The sequence below is a fragment of the Mobula birostris genome, chromosome 10, assembly GCF_030028105.1.
Source record: "Mobula birostris isolate sMobBir1 chromosome 10, sMobBir1.hap1, whole genome shotgun sequence".
Taxonomy (NCBI): domain Eukaryota; kingdom Metazoa; phylum Chordata; class Chondrichthyes; order Myliobatiformes; family Myliobatidae; genus Mobula; species Mobula birostris.
In genome coordinates this window covers 110323045-110341497 of record NC_092379.1, presented here as the reverse complement: position 1 = coordinate 110341497, position 18453 = coordinate 110323045, and positions in this window count along the sequence as shown.

The window sequence follows — 18453 nt, the reverse complement described above, 5'->3', positions numbered from 1 at the left end:
CAATCCCTACATGAGGGAAGAGGTGCAATCACACTTGTGTCTTTTTTTTTTGCTGCTACTGAATATATGTTGAAGCTTTTTATTAATTATAGCAACTGATGTCTTCACATTATTTCTGTTCTATAAGGAGTGTTTCGGTATTTGCCTTGCATTTTAGAGGTATTTTAATAACCTGGATGATAGCGAACAGAACTGCAGGTTAGATATAATGTCCTTTGAATATCGGAACAAGCTTATTGAGGAAACATTGAAGAGTTAACAGAAATTTAGAAATGATTCTCGAATAAAATATAATGGTCCAAAAAGATCTACAGAGAACTGTAGGATTTGGATTGTGTAATGTGTGGTATGTTAACACTTTAAAACATAGCAAGAAGACATTTAGGAATCGGATTAGAGCATTTAACCATTCTGGCTGCTTCATTAAGCTTGATTTAGCAGTCCTGATGAAGGATCCTGGCCAAAATTGTTGACTGTTCATTCCCCTCCAAAGATACCCAAGCCCCTTGAGCATGTTGTGTGTGTTGCTGAGGATTTCCAGCATCTGCAGAATCTCTTATGTCTATGATTTAACTGAATTATATTTGATTAATTTACACTTTTCCCTTTCAGTCATTTTGCTACATTACATGACCTGTTTAAGGCTCAGAACGTAATCTTACCTGTTTTTCCCTTAGGCCTCTTATTAAATGCAATGATTATGTCCAATACTGTATCTGTACAATAGCTCAGCTGTTGGTTTGAAGCACTTTTATTTGAAGACATGATCTGTTTAGTGGCTGACCGAAAACCCTCAGTAAGTACAAGCATGTAGAATATGTTATGAGGATCACTGAATGCCTTATTTACAAAGGGCTTTCTTTATCAATGAAAAGAAGATTGAACATGCCAACCAAAGTAGACCTTTCTCTACAGTCAAAAAGTGTTTTCTCTGTAGGATTGAAGCATAAGATCCCTCTTTGTGTTAAAACCATTGTGCAAAACCTTATAATATGAGTTTTGCCAGGTTTAGGAACCGGTCTGCTGCAAATAAAAAGTCAATCAAGCTTTCCATTGGACTATATTTTGCAGGTCACTCCTTTCCATGCTGGTTTACCGCCATGCAGAAAATTGTATCCCATGCATCAAGGCACATTTTATCAAAGCAATTGCTGGTTCATAAATTTTGACATTGAAGTGAATCTGTCATGCCAGTGTTTTGAAAACATAATTTTAGCTAGTTGGTGAAGGATGATCCAGTCAAATTTAATTATGTTTCAAGTTCTAAACTGTTACGTACCTGTAAAACTCTACCAACACTGCATTCCTGAATATATGAGAAGGGCAAGAATACTGTTTGGGGCTGTGGGTACAGACCCTCAAGGTATTTTTGTGATCTCTGTGAATTTGAATATAATATTGGCACCATGATATGCAGAATTAAAGAATTCAACTGGTAGCACATTTGACAGGGTAATGAAAAATTTGTCAGAAAAATTAACAAATTGTTTCACAATAAATCTAAGGAGAGATATATTGCAGCTCAGCATCACATAACTTCAGAATGGTTCCAGCTGTTCACCCAGTTGAGTCCCACCTCCTGCTTTGTACCCAAGCTTTGTAGTTTGTGTTTCTTTTTTTCACGTACTGTATTTGTTCAGAGGTATCATTGGAAGCAGGCAGTTTGGTGGAGTATAAGAGGCTTTTAAATAGACACATGAATATGAAGTAATTAGATTGGATTTGGATAATTTAAAGGAGATGGTCATTTAGTATAAATTGGTGTCAAGATCAGAACAAAATTGTGGGCCATATGACATGTTTATATACTCTTTTATGGTTTTGGTTCCTTTTTTTTTAATACTGCAGCTGCATCTGATTTCACAACCCCATGACACTAACTAATTTCTGTGTACATTATTTTTCCTCATGTTTCTATTCGGTTCTTTTGCCAAGCATCTTCTTCCTGTGTCTCCTAGCTTTTGGCCTCTCCACTAGTTTTGCTTTATTAGCTCTGTAAATACCCATTGTGATTTAAAAACATATATTATAACTTCGTACAACTTTCTCCATTCTAGGTTAGAATGATCCCAGCTTTTGCAGTTTATCTACATAACTAGAATTTCACATTCCTGGAATCATTTTGGTAAACATTTCTGAAGCCCCTCCAACATCTTCACGTCTTATGAAAGTGTGATACCCAAAAATGGGCATGGTACCCCAACAGAGGCTGAACTAATGCTTTATAAATATTTATCATGACTTTCTTGCTCTTGGATTTGTGAAAAACAGATTCCAAATATTTTTATGACTACTGTCCCAACCTATGGTACCAATTTCAAGGCAGAGGCTGGTAGTTGATAGATGGAAACAGATAAGACAATCAAATCAGGCAGATGGATCTGGTGAGGGAAACTAAGGAACAGTTTCAGACAAAGTCGAGAAGGTGTTATGTAGAACATGATCGGGTGGGAGGTGGAGGGAAGATTATGGACAGGTGGAGCCATATGGGAGAGGGGAAAGGAAAGTAAGACTAAAGGAGAAAAACACCAAGTGGATAGTGCAGATGGAATCAGGTGGGAGAGGGAATTGAATCTAGGTAAGAGGATGGGGGTGGAAATTGTAAACAAAGGAAGAGAGAAATTAGGTGGACCAGTAAGAATAGGAAAGGAACACACCTTATGACAGAGGTAAGGTGATTAATGAAACAACTGAACATGGTTGTGGGCAGGAAGCTATCATGAAGATCTTCTTCAATTTAGATGTATTCTTAAACAATCTGAATCATCTTTCCCTTGTACTTGGAACAACTCCAGCCAGGTAAAAGTTTCCCACTAATGCCCATTGACTTCATTTTCACCAAAGAAACTTGATGCCAAGAGCAATTACTTTTACTTCAGTTCATGGCTGAAATTCAGAGAAGCTGCAATGAGATCTGGAGTTTTGTGGTCCTGATGCAATCAAATCTTGGGCATCTGTGAGCAGGTAATTAAGTGATGTTTATTTCCAATGTTCATGATACCTTCCATCACTTGATAACTGAGAGTAGCCTGATGGAAAGTACATAATTAGCTGGATTGCATTTATGTGTTGTTGTTATCTACAAGACAGACCTGGGATTTTACCATGTTGCCAAATAAATACCACTGGCTTAATGCACAGATAGTTCTGGAACTACAATCTTCAGCTTAATATCTGTGATTTGTTTTGAGACTTTCCTCTATCCATTGTTCTTGGTATCCTATTAAGTGATCTGAACTTTTCTGTGACTGACGGATGCCTGAAGACAAAGCAGCGATGAATTATCCACAAAGCACTTTTGGGTGAAGTTGTTTGCAGACACATCAGCTTAGCTTGGGACCTGCCATTATTGAGAATGTCTGATGCTGTTGTTGTCAAGCTCCTTATCAAGACAGTGTTGGTCTATTGTCTTTTATTTGTCCAGTATGGTTCATGTTGGCAAGACCACCATTTAACACCCACCTCTGAATATGTCTGATAAAGTACTAGACTGTTGCCTGTTTAATTCACTGCAATCCTTTGATTGATCATACTGCCATAAAGCTGTTACATCAGACATACCAGGTTTTTGATACAGCACAATGTATTTCTAATATATTTCCAAATTGAGATAATGTGTGTCATGAGTAATAAAAACAGGGATAGGCTACATGGGCCATTAAAACCTGCTTTGCACTTCAGTGCAAATCTAATCTTGACCTCAACTCTACTTTCCTGCTTTCTTCTCCATACCCTTGTAGTACCAACATTTATCTGTTTTGGCCTTAAATAACTTCAATAACTCAGCCTACACTGCTCTCTGAGATAGAGAATTCCAAACATTTATGACGCTCCGATAGAAAATATATCTAATTGTTTTGTTTCTTAGATCTGAAACCATGGTTCCTTTAGATCCTCCATGAGTCAAAACATTCTGTCAAGCTCCTTCAGAAGCTTATCTATTTCAATAGACTACAAAACCCAAGGATTCTGCTGAAATTACAGACCTTCCCATGGGTAATTGAAAACCATTTACCATTTGAAAAATAACAAGTGAAAGTAATTTTGCAATTTCTATGGCATTCATTTTAAAGACAGACTCAGATATTTTGTGTCTGTCTTCATAAAAGAATGCATAGAAAACCTTTTGGAAATGACACTGGACTACAGGTCTGGAGTAATAAAATTGTAGTGTTAGGAATGAAAGGTAATAAATCCTTTAGCACATTCATCCACTGTGATGAAGTGCTTTGAGAGATTGGTGATGAAGTATATCAACTCCTGCCTGAGGAGCGACTTGGATCCACTTTAATTTGCCTACTGGCTCAACAGCTCAACAGCAGATACCATTTCATTGGCTCTTCACTCAACCCTGGAACATCTGAACAGTGAAGACACATACATCAGGATGCTCTTCATTGACTATAGTTCAGCATCAACACTATCATCCCCTCAAAACTAATCAATAAGCTCCAAGATCTAGACCTTAGTGTGAGCTTGTACAACTAGATCCTCAATTTCCTCACCTGTAGAACCAAGTCAGTTCGGATTGGTAACAACATCTCCACAATCACCATCAGCACAGGTGCACCTCAAGGCCCCCTGCTCTACTTGCTTTACACTTATGAGTGTGAGGCCAAGTACAGCTCCAATGCCATTTTTAAATTTGATGATGACATGTCTGCTGATGGCTGAATCAATGATGGTGATGAATCAGCGTAAAGGAGGGAGATTGAAAATCTGGTAGAATGATATAACAACAGCCTCTCACTCAATGTCAGCATTACCAAAGAGCTGATTATTGACTACAGGAGGAACATGAATCAGTTCTCCTCAGGGGATCAGAGGTGGAGAGGGTCAGCAACTTTAAATTCCTCGCTGTTATCACTTAAGAGGATCTGTCCTGGGCCCAGCTCATAAGTGCTAGAAATTTGCAAAGCTTCTCATGTCACGTAAAATTTTGACAAACTTCTGTAGGTGGAGAGTATACTAACTTACTGCATCACAGCCTGGTATGGAAATACCAGTGCCTACAAAAAGTAGTGGATACAGCCTAGTCCGTCACAGTTAAAAGCCCTCCCCACCATTGAGCACATCTACAAGGAGCACTTTTTCAGGAAAGCAATATCCATCATCAAGGACCGCAGCCATCCAGGCCATGCTCTCTTCTCATTGCTGCAAACAGGAAGGAGGTACAGGAGCCTCAGGGTCTACACCACCAAGTTCAAGACCCCTCAACTATCAAGCTCTTGGATTAGAAGGGATAAATTCACTTCACTTCACAAACCCCAACACTGAATTGATTCTACAACCTATGGACTCACTTTCAAGCTCTCTACAATCTCATGTTCTCGCTATTTATTGCTTATATATTTATTATGACTTTTTTTCTTGTATTTGTACAGTTTATTGTCTTTTGCACACTGGTTCATTTGTCTTTGTTGTGCATGGTCTTTCATTGATTCCATTGTAATTACTGTGAATGCTCGCAAGAAAATAAATCTCAAGGTATAGTATATGGTAACATATATGTACTTTGATAATAAATTTGCTTTGAGCTTTGAAAGTTGATCTCTAGGACTTGATCCTACGGTTTTGAATAATGTAACAATGCAGATAATGGACACCCTGGTTGCAGTTTCCAAAATTCCATAGATTCCATAATCATTTCTCCAGATTGGTGGGTAGAAATTGTAATCCCACTATTTATGAAAGGTAAAGGAGTGATAACAGGGAACTGTAGAATAACTAGCCTGACATCATAGTAGGGAAAATGCTGGAATCCATAAGTAATCAATGGGACATGGAAATTATTAGTAAGATTGGACAGAGTCAACATGGATTTATCAAGGGGAAATTGTGTTTGACAAACCTTTTGGAATTTTTTGATTCTTTAGTTTAAGGGTAAACCAGTTCATGAGTTGTATTTGGGTTTGTGGAAGGCCTTTGTTGAGATGCCACATAAGAGATTATTCAATAAAATTGGAGTGTACGATATTAGAAATAATATACTAGTGTACATTGAGGATTGGTTAGTGGATAGACAACGCATAGTGAATATCATTGACTCGTTTTTGGGTGAGGAGGATGTAACCATTGGAGCGCTGCAGGGATTGGCGCCAAGTCCCGAGCTGTTCACATTTTATGTTAATGATTTAGATGAGAAAATCAAGGACAATATGTAAATTTGCAGATGATATAAATTTAGGTGGTAACGTAGGCTGCAGGAAGGATACAGAGCTTTTAGGAGGATACAGAATTATGAAGAGTAAATTCAAGCTTTTTTTTTTCCTTTTAGGTTGTGTAAGACTAGAACTAGAGGGTTTATGGGTAAAAGGTGAAATGCTTAAGGGGAACATGAGGGGGAACTTCACTCAGAGGGTGATGAGAAATGTAGAAATGGTGGATGTGGGTTCGATTTTTCAATTTCACCATCTAAGGGGAGTTTGGATAAGTACATGGATGGGATGGGTTTGAAGGGCTATGGTCCTGATGATGGTCGATGGTACTAGACGGAATAATTGTTTGGCACGGACTAGATGGGCTGAAAGGCCTGTTGCTGTGCTGTAGTACTCTATGACACTATGATTATGTGAACAAGCCAAGTAAACGACAAAAGCTATTACAGAGCATATAATCTGGACAATGTGAGATTGAAAATAGGAAGGCAGTGTATTTTATGTAAATGTGATAGATACTGGAGTTCAAAAGAACTCATGGGTGTTCTTGTACAAGACTAACTGAAGTTTAACATACAGATTAAGTAAACAATTAAAAGAGAAAATAACAACAAAATAGAGATGCTGTGATCCAGTTCTAGAGAGTCCTAGTGAGATAGCATCTTGGAGTTTATGTAGAGGTCTGGTCTCCCAGCCTGAAGAAGGATACACATATTTGCCATATAAGGATTGCAGTGAAGGGCCACCAGTTTGTTTCCTGGCATGGTGGGTACAACATATGAGGAGAGATTAAGAATGGGTGTTCATCTCATTAAAGTATCAGAAGTTGTTAAAGGGTTTTCCAGTATAGATGTGTAATGTTTCCTATGGTTGGGGTATATTCAGGAATTGCAGTCTAAAAGTCATGATTAATTATTCAGGACGGAGTTCAGAAGAAATTTCTTCACCCGGTAAATGGTGAATCTTTGGAATTCTCTGACCAAAAGGACTGTGGAGCCCCAGCTGCCAAATATATTCATGATAGTAATTTATAAATGTTTAGGTTTTCCAGGAACCAAAGGTGATGGAGTTTGTGCAGGTTAGTGGCAGTGAAACTAAAGATCAGTTTATGATCTTACTGAATGTGGAGCAGGCATATGGGACTAATTTACCTAGTCTTGCTTCTTTTTCTTATGTTCTTGTGTTCATTTGGCATGATAATTTGTAACTTTGCAATAATTATCAAAAAACTATGAAGTTGAAGCTAAATAGTGTCATTCTGGTGAGAGTTCTCTTAGTATTGAAGGTAGTAGTCCAAACTTAGGCACACAACTTTTATTTTAAATCAGGCTGACAAAATGTGCATAACTGTTGTATCCAGGTAGCTTACCATTGGAACAGATGTAAACTTAAGGCTTCTGTTTCATCAATGGTGGTTTCTCATGGATATTCCCGGAAAACAGCTTTGGGAGGCAGGGTTGGGGTGGTGGTTGGGTGGGCGCGGAGAGAATATGGGAAGCTGTAGTTCGCAGAGAGAAAAGATTGAGATAATGATTGTTGAAGGTGGATTGACAGTAATTGTGAGAAAGTATTTGGGTGGTGAAAGGTCAGAGTAAAGCCAATTAGGAACTGTCAGTTTTCTTTTCTGACCACTCAAATCCAGCTTCCATTCAAAGTGGAGTTTCTTGAGTATTGTTTAGGTCAGTATTTCAAAAAGGGCATACCTAACGAGATCATTTAGATGATGGAAAAATATTAAGCAGGCATTATTTTTCTCTCTCTCTCTTTCCAGCCATTTCTGGAATTACTGTGTAATTCTTAGATCTTTGTTTAATTCTGGCTTTCAATTAGAGAAAATGGATAGTGGTGCCAAATATTAGCATTTAATACCACAAATACATAGCAGACAAATAGCAATGAGAAGAAGCTAAAGGCTAAAAATTGTAATAATTTTATTTAAATATAATACACTTAAATTGAATACTACACCTCTGCACTATTTGCTATGTAGTTACTTCAGAAAGATATATACTGAATATAACTTTTGAAAAAAGTATTGGAACTGAAACACTGACCATCACCTCACAAGAATTCACAGAGGACATTTTAAGATCAATTTAATTTTCTTTAGGGATAAGTACATTCATATGTTCCATACACCTTTTATGACCTTGTATAAGCAGATTCAAGAAACCATGATCAATTATCACTTAAATTATCATTTGATCTTATTGCTTAAGCTTTCAATAAAGAGAAATATTCACATTTTAATCAAAGAACATTATGTCTTGTAGCAAAGTAGATAATATCTGTTAGTTTGCGTTTGCAAGAAGCATATATTCTTTAAAATCATAACAAATGTTAAGTATTGTTAAGGTAATTGAGGAAAAAGTAATTCGATACTACCTCCGTATAAACAATGTTGTGTGCAAAAGTACTATTGTTTATATATAGATATATATTTATATATGATAATTTTACATTCTTATCTCTATCATTAGACCATAAGTAAAATAACCCACTAGAGCAAAAAAAAGGAAATTTACAGATAGTTTTGTTTGTATTGCAGCTTGTCTTATTGAAAATTGTCATTAATGAAGCACAAAAAATTGACCAAAAATTGCCTGCAAAATAAAATATTTTCTTTTCGTGGATGATGGTGAGTTTAATGGAGTTCTATCTTGGAAAATGTTTGTCTCATGAAAATAGATGTACTCTGTAAGTTAGATTGACATCATTGTTGACAGGAGTTGATCAGCTCTGTGGACTTTTCAAATGACCAGTCCAATATAGAAACAAGAACTAAGGACTATAAACTTACATTCATGCAAAAAGTTACAGATTATGCAAGGCAAAACAAAGTAAATGCAGTAAATATTTTTTTCATCTTACCACTTGTCAGTACTTATATTCTCTCCCCTCCATCTGTAAAAATAGGTAACCCTTACTATGTCTGTGCAGGCAAGCTTAAGACTAAATGGTTTATTTTCAAAAGAGTTTATAATCTTAAATGTCTTTATTGTAAACAGGCCAGTTTTGTCTTCAACTATTCCTGGTGGAAAAAAAGTCTTCCAGAATCTCGATTGACCGAGTTTTAGAATTATTCAGGTGGAATGGTGTAGCTTGGAATTCCCTTGGTCTCTTTCATATTCCTCCTGGGCTCGTTGAATTTTTTTGCTTTTCAGTTTCCATTTATGGAAGTGAAAGGTTGCAAGAGATGTAGATAATAAGGTAATTATTAAAGCCAGCAGGATAAGCAGTGCCACAAATGAAGAGATACTTTCCTCCAGACGTTTTGGGTCCCCTTCATTAGTTGAGTTAAATTTTGAAATGTTTTCATTTTGATTACTTGGCAGCAATGTTGGCATTAAAACTTTATGAAACTTAGAATTCATTTTGAAATTAAAGCTCAAAATATCTATTTCACTGATTCTTCATGAAGCATGAACTTGAGTTTGGGATTTATCATGAAATTCTAATTTCAAAAATGTGTCTCCATTAACATAGTGTAAGTTTATATTTAATGTTAAAGAATCAACATAGATAATGTTAAGAGATCAAGAACTGTTCATGATAAGATGATATGGTCAGCAAACATGAACCTCCATTGTCTCACAAGCTAGCTTTGTCAAAGTGCTGGTATCTTCAGTTATTTTGTAGTTGGTTTTAAGTGATCTTGCTGTTAGGTTCACACGTAGTTTCAAAGCCCTTTTTAGGAAAACTGCTGAATTTCAAATATGGTGCATCAGGAGGCAGTCTAGAGAAAGAAACATTTCTATTTAAAGCATAGGCTTAATTCTGTTTTTCAAGCATAGATAAAATCATTAATGTCTTTCTTTGATAGAATGGGAAGCTGACAGGTGGAATATCTTAATAGCAATGCTGAGTAATTTAATTGTAAAATTCTATTGGCATTTATATCGACCATATTATTCCATGTTGCATACAAATGAGAAGAGTCATTAATAATGTCCAAAATGAAATTACTTCCAGTGTTGTCTATTTCTCAAATGGTTACTTCTGATTTAACACAATGATTTTGCATAGTTTCAATGCATTTTCTGGTAGTTGTGCATACAATCTAAATGGAATCATCTTGGCATTGCAATCAGTAAAGCCCCAGGGTAGAGAATGTGGGAATTGACAATCAATGGTGCACTGGTAAACTGTAAAGATGCTCCAGTTAAGACAAGTATCAGAGGCTCAATAGGTTTAATCAAGTCAAAGAAAATTGATGTAATATACAGCATGTTGCTAATAACAAACCAGCATGTTCTATCTAGATTCATGGAAGTTGTAATTAATTTCATGTATCTGTACTTTTGGATTTTTTTTGTCAGACAATTGAATTATTTTTACAGTAAACATTTATGTTAATCATATATGAAAATCTTTCACAGCACTAATGATTTTATGTAGTTACTGATTTTTTAAAATATAGATTCTGCTGTGTACAGTAGCTTTAGGGTGAATTATATACTGGAGCAGTACAGGAAAAAGATATGGAAAATGTAAGAACTTTAAACAAAAATTACATCTGCAAATAAAGTACAAAATAAGGAAACTGGGATTATGCTTAAAATTATGAGAGCAACTTTGTGATGTGTTTTGTTTTGCGCAAAACATGGTCTTACTATGAAAGGTTCTTTTTGAATAAACCCAAGTTATTACTTTGGCCCATGTTTGGTTGAAAGAGGCTCTACGCAAAGCAATGCAAAGACAAAACATCGTGTTTTGCCAGTATTCTTCTGTATAACAACATTTTGAGAAAATGTTTGAGAGGAGGACAACACTTAGAATATATTACATTGTTATACCTTTTTCTAAAAATAATCTTTTACCCTGAGTTAAGCTTATGCACAAATTTTACTTGGATTTCAAGACAGTGAATGGGAAGTAATTTAATAGAAAATGTGATTACTTCACTCTAAATGGTTGAATTGTAAATGCAGTGGTATAGTATACACAGCCAAATATTATGAATAGACAATTTGGAAAGGTTATTTTAAGACTACAGTATCATTATATATGGCAGCGATTTGGACCATATATAAGGCATGTTCAGTTATATGGTGTCTCAGTGTATTATAACCCAATACAGTACTGCATTGAGATGTTCTTTTTCTAAATGCTGTCTTTTAATTTTTTTGATAAATATTGAAAATCAGTCTCTCCTTTAACTACAAATGTGGGCATTCAATTACTTAACCAGTTGGTATTGAAAGCACTGACTGAAAAGTTTGAAACCCAGTTAAGTCAATGAACCAAATAACATTTTTGGAAAGGAGCATCTCTACAAGGATAGGAAAGGAACTATTTCCCTTTTAAACATTTATTGTATAGAAAATCATGTTTTGATCATCTTAAATTCATGGGGTATGTTCTTGTAAAAATCCATTACATTTTTATTTACATAATGACTGTGCTGGTAATTCCTATGTGACCTTATTTGCTCAGATAGTTATGCAGGATAAATTCTATTGCAGTTTTGTACAGTCTTGTTTCGTTGGTAGCACTAAGGGAATAGATGAGTGGAGTGAACAACTGTAGTGAAAATGCATTTATTTCAGTACATTTACAAATACCCAGTGTCTAGTGAGACATAGCGAAACTATTCTCCCACACATAAATCATTCAGTGGGCTATATATTAACCTTTTAATTTCCGAATCTATTTATTCATATATGACTATTAGATATCTATGGAAACTAATTCATGATTGCATGGGAAGCAAAATAGCATATGCACATAAATGTATACACTGAAACAAACTTATTCAGACTTATAGATATGTGTTGATACATTTAGCAGTTCTATATCACGTTTAAAAAAAAGCAAGGCAAATCTACATTCATATATAGGCTGGCGATGAATGCATAATAAGAAATAAAATGACCGAAGCCCTGCAGGAACTTAAATATTAGGAAGATAATTTAAAGCCATGCATTGACTGAATTGTAGCGACGGTTAATCCCAGGGGCAATGATGATGCTTTTAAGTGATTACTGAGGATTTACAGAAGCCTCGGCATATTTGAACTGGAATCTGTCGTTTTATGTACAAAAGCGGGATTCGCAAATCGCAAACTGCAATACCATCTTTCCTTAAACATAGTTTCTCATTTCATAAAATTAGAAATCATCTGCCACCCGCCGCCTTATACTGTAAACTCTGGTTTATTCTTTTACAGAATTTATGTAAAAACAGCAACGATGCCTGATTTCTTTATTTAATGTGATAGCTTCGGAATGGTTAAAACCGTTACCTGTTTTTGAAAGATCTGCCGCAGATGGAAGAATGTTTAATAATGGGGAGCCAATGCTGAACAGGCGCTCTCCCCTGCTGCAGTATCAGAGGTTTCCGCGCTGGCGTTAAAATGATCCAGCATTATTCCAGTTTGATCAACATTCAGTGATGAACCCTGCCGGTATCTCCCTTCTCTCTTCAACTTTACTTTACTTTATTCAGAATCACATCACGTGAACGGAATGGTACGGTCCAATACGAGATCTTGGGAAGAAATGATACGATTCAGAAAACGAGGGAGGTGGAGACAGAGAGCTCAGAAAAATAGGGATGCGGTGAGAAACGCCACGAAGCAGAACTATTTATTCGACCATGCCAAACGGTACTCACACTGAGAGGAGGGTAAAGTTTAATTAACTCAAACTAAACAGTAAAGTATATTTCCAGGATTTACGTGTTTTTTTTTATTCAAAGGCTGTTAGGACAAGCCCCGATGAAATGCCAAGGTTACGGAGCTCCTCTATACTTCTCTGTGATCATGATAACTGACACGATAACATAAATATGCGAGAGCAGCATACTTTATTTAGCTAAATATGCACCACACAATAATTGTTTTGCAAGTCAAGCCCTGGCAGTATGGTTCAAGCAGAGCTTGGTCGGAAACCCTCGAAGAATAAGTAAATCCAGCATTCTATGACAAAAACAGTCAATCGAAAAAAAGCATGTCCGTACACATTTTGCTTTGAGAAATCTTGAGTATTTTTACCCAGCCCTTTCTAAAGATATTGACCCAGTCTCTACCATGCCTGTGCCCCTAAAAGTACCTGCTCTTGATATATTAGTGGTGCCAGTGGGTGTTGGCTGTTCAGTCATCGGGAACATCATTAAGGAGACTGATCCTGTTGTTTTACACTGTTCTTTAATGGCCCATTCTGCGGTAACGCAACACGCTGTCAACTAGGGGGGATAAAAATAGAATCTGGGTAATCAATCCCCCACTTGAACATACAACCGATTAAATTGTCTAGTTGAAGATAGTAATTCATGAACCCTGAGAAGTGTTGCTAATCTGGTCGCCGCAGCCTTCCTCCAGTGCAGTTCTCGTTAGGACGATGGAGCTTTTGTCTTGTTTCAGTCAGTTCAAAGCTGGTGATGTGAACTGAAACCTCATCAACGTACAGTGACACTTCACATAGATGTGTCGTAATGCTTTTGGGATAAAATTAATTATTGGACTAAAGTTACTATTACGTTGCGCTATTTGGTATGAATGGGGGTGCTCTTCTTTGATTAGTACCGGGATAAATTACTCTGTTTAATGCAAACGATTTTTATTTACGCCGAGATAGATTATACCCGACCTGGGATACTTGATGATATCACCGAGTGCTAAAAATACAAAGGATGCTGCTCCCCACTATTATTCCCCATCAGCGAGATATCCACAAAAGTCCACAAGAAAAATGATATTTAGATAGCATTTATATTCTGAGCACACTATTGCGCAAGAGAGGCGGAGTGGTGCGTTAGACAGGAAAGGTTGAGCAAGTATTCAGTCACTGCTAAAGCTGACTAGCGTGTCAATAACTTGAGTACAGACAGAATGCCGGTGCCACCGAGCCGATCAAAACTACGGCCGAGGTACAAAACCGACCAGAATATCTGAAAGAAAATATACATTTAACATCAATATGATTGGCCATTCTCAGCAATAACTAAATGGTGTGACTGCCTGTGGCAAAAATGAACATATTAAAATATACAACAAAAAATTCCCTGTATATCCTGTGGTATTCAGTCATAATCTCTTATTCAAAGCAATATAAATTCTACCAGCCCATCTAGAGGCATGTAATCTAAGGAGAGACAAAAGAAATAAAATCTTAATCCTATTATGGTGAAAACATATAAAGTTCCCTTTCAACACACAAAATGCTGAGGCAACTCAGCAGGCCAGGCAGCATCTTTGGAAAAAAGGTACAGTGGATGTTTCTGGATGTTAAATACACCCAAAGACCTAACCTCCACACCTGCCTCTGGTAATAAATTCTACAAAATCACCACCATCTGGCTAAATAAATTTCTCTTCATCTCTGTTTTAAATAGACACTCCTCTATCCTAGGCCGCGGCCTCTTTGTCCTAAACTCTCCCACCAAGCAAAACATCCTTTCCACATCTATGCAACACACATCAAAGTTGCTGGTGAACGCAGCAGGCCAGGCAGCATCTCTAGGAAGAGGTACAGTCGACGTTTCAGGCCGAGACCCTTCGTCAGGATTAACTGAAGGAAGAGTGAGTAAGGGATTTGAAAGTTGGAGGGGGAGGGAGAGATCCAAAATGATTGGAGAAGACAGGAGGGGGAGGGATGGAGCCAAGAGCTGGACAGGTGATTGGCAAAGGGGATATGAGAGGATCATGGGACAGGAGGTCCGGGAAGAAAGACAAGGGGGGGGGACCCAGAGGATGGGCAAGGGGTATAGTCGGAGGGACAGAGGGAGAAAAAGGAGAGTGAGAGAAAGAATGTGTGTATAAAAATAAATAACAGATGAGGTACGAGAGGGAGGTGGAGCATTAGCGGAAGTTAGAGAAGTCGATGTTCATGCCATCAGGTTGGAGGCTACCCAGACGGAATATAAGGTGTAGTTTCCACATCTATTCTGTCTAGGCCTTTCAACATTCGAAAGGTTTCAATGAGATCTGCCCTCACCCTTCTAAATTCCAGCGAGTCCAAGCCCTGTTAAACATTCCTTGTATGACAACCCTTTCATTCCTGTGAACGTCCTCTGAGCTCTCTTGAATGCCAGCACATCTTTTCGTACATGAGGAACCCAAAACTGTCTACAATACTTAAGGTGAGGCTTCACCAGTGCCTTATAAAGCCTCAGCATCATACCCCTGCAGTTGTTTTCTAGACCTCTTGAAATGACTGTTAACATTGCATTTGTTTTCCTCACGACTGACTCTTCCTACAAGTTAACCTTTAGGGTATTCTGCATAAGGACTCCCAACTTCCTTTGCATCTCAGATTTTTGGATTTTCTCCCCATTTAGAAAATAGTCTGTACATTTATTTCTTCTACCAAAGTGGATGTCCATATACTGATTTGAAAATATTCAATAAGGACATAGAAGAAGACTTTTTTTTTCTTTTCCCTTTGCTACAGGCTACAAACTTTGGAGCCAATGGCTACTCTCTGGGTAAATTAGGGCAGATCCTGGTAAATTAAGATTCAACTCTATTGATGGAGGGAATGGAATGTGAAATTTGGTAATGCTGTACCAGAAGTGGCATGATCAGGGATTCAGCTTTACAATGAGATCTGAGAAGGTAAAATAAAGAATTCAAAATAAATCCAAATAGAAATAAGCATTACTTCATTTTACAGAATCATTATGTAACTGAGTAGCACAAGAAGTAGTTGAAATGAATTAGCATACATCTATATTCATCAGATAAGTATGTGAAGAGGAAAGGAAAGGGAGGGTATTTTATTAGGGCTAGATGAAAAGGAAGAGGAAAAAGGTCTTCATGGAGCATAAGCAGTCACACACACCTTTTAGTATGAATAACCTGTTTCTGTGGAGCAAATTCCATCTATTGCACAGTATCTATGGTGACTATAGCAAATTACCTTGTTCATCAGGTGCATTTAATGAACATGTGAACAAGCAGGTATTAGAGAGAAAGCATAGGTGGAGAATCTAAACCATTATGATTTCTGGCAGGTGGAAAGCCAGACATTATTTTAATATGACTGGTGAACTACCCACACAATTGAATTGAGTACAGGCAGCCTACACACTTGGAATCCAAGATTTCCTGAGGACTGCCCACTCACTATTTATAGTGTGACTTGTACTTCTTAAAGGGAGGTTGTATTCATGTTGTCGGTAACTCCAAATTAATTTATCCAAAGATTCATTTATGGTGTTGTGATTCATCCTAGAGTAAACTAAATGCTAATTCTCATTTTTTCTCTTGCTCTCCAAATGCTACCTGATGAGAAACTATTTCAAGCCCTTTCCGTTTTATTTTGTGTCACGGGTCCAGTTGTTGAAGTGCTGGTTGAAAAAGTGAAAGGGAAAAAAAAGAGAATGTGCCCTTCTCATCTAATGCTTAAAGTGGTTAAGTATAGTCCACAGTACTTTTGGAAAGAGCTGGTAAATTGTTGTAGCACTATACCCATGACCAAGATTCATTCCAATAACTGCTTGAATGATCTAGCCAGAGCAGCAAAGTGTACTGGGTTTTCTTGTATTCATACATCTGAAGTGATCTCTAATAACCCTTGAAAATTTGATATTGAACTGCATTCTTAAGAGCAGCATGGTGGATATCCTCACATATTATTATTGACTGAGGAGTAATAGGATTTTGATCCAGTGGCAATGAATGAATGCTGTTCTATTTCCAAGTCAGGATAGTGTGTAACTTGGACAGAAAGTTTAGAGGTGGAGTTGCTTCCATTACCATTCTTATGGAATTCAAAGTGCAGCCCACATTGAGGTCACACCAGAGGCTGTTAATCTACCTACTTTGTCAACAGAATTACCATCGCGCTCTTCAAAATGGAGAGGAATTATCCTCAGGCCAACAACAGCATGAGGTGCGTTATTTTGCTTGAGATGCATGAATTGTATGTCTAACACAGAGAAAGCCTAGTGTGTGCTAGATTTAGTAGAAGTCATTGGAACATCTTCAGCTAAAATCACTGTGGACCATGGCTGCTGCGTATTTGATAAAATCACGCAGTCTTACAGTTTGATACTTCCTCAAAGAGATATTTCAGGCTTCATCATAGTTAGCATGGTTAATTCAAGGTATAGTCAGTCAAGAATGTGGAACTACAACAGAAATGTGGGAAGTTAACTTCATAAACGCACAAACCATTCTGTGTACAGTATTCATTACTCCTTGTCTTATGATTTATGTTACCCAGAGGTTCTGCTGAAAATATCCACTGAGCTGATTTATCCCAGCTTGTTCCCCATCATTCTTCTGTTTGTAGTATCAGTTAAGCATCCTCTTCTACAAGAAAGAGGGTGCTCAATGACGTGCAGTCTGCTTCGATGAAATGCAGATTATATTTAAATAGCAGGTGAAAAGTGATAGTCATGAGATGTGAATGCAATTATGGAGCACTGGTGAATGATAGGTAAAAAGAAGACACAATAAACACAAAATAATCTGCAGATGCTGAGGTCAAAGCAACACTCACAACACACTGGAGGAACTCAGCAGGTTGGGCAGCATCCGTGGAAAAGATCAACCGATGCACCTGGTGCATCTAAAACCCTGCTACGTGTTGTAAGAAGACACAATAAACTGCTGATGCTGAAAACTGGTTTGCCAAGGGAAATCTCGCATGCAATTGTGGTTGTTGTGAACATCCCTTCCTCTGCCAACCCGACGTCGGCGTGTAACATCATTTACACCGTCATAGCCAGATTACAAACCCAGCACCCGAGTACCCTCATTACCATCTCAGGTGTCTTCAACCATGTTGCCATGGCTAGAACACTGCCCAACTTCACGCAGTATGTGAGCTGTACAACCAGAGGGGAGAGGACTCTGGAGTTGATGTATGCTAACGCTAAGGATGCATACAGCTCCTCTCCCCTCCCCCCACTGGGAAGGTCAGATCACAGCCTGGTGCATCTAAAACCCTACTACGTGCCTCTAGTGAAGAGTAAACCTGCAACCTCGAGAACAGTGAGGAAATGGTCGGAAGAGGCTCCAGGGTTGTTTTGAGGTGACAGATTGGGAGGCACTCTGTGAGCCACATGGAGAGGATATTGATGGGCTCACAGAGTGCATCACTGATTACACCAACTTCTGTGTGGACTGCAATGTTCCGACAAGAACTGTCCTTTGTTATTCAAATAACAAGCCATGGGCGACAAAGTACATTAAGGACATCCTGAATGCTAAAAAGAGAGCGTTTAGAGATGGAAATAGGGAGGAGCTGAGGGCAATACAGAGGGACCTGAAAGCCAGGATCAGGGAGGCTAAAGACAGGTACAGGAGGAAGCTTGAGTGGAAACTCCAGCAGAACAACCTGAGAGA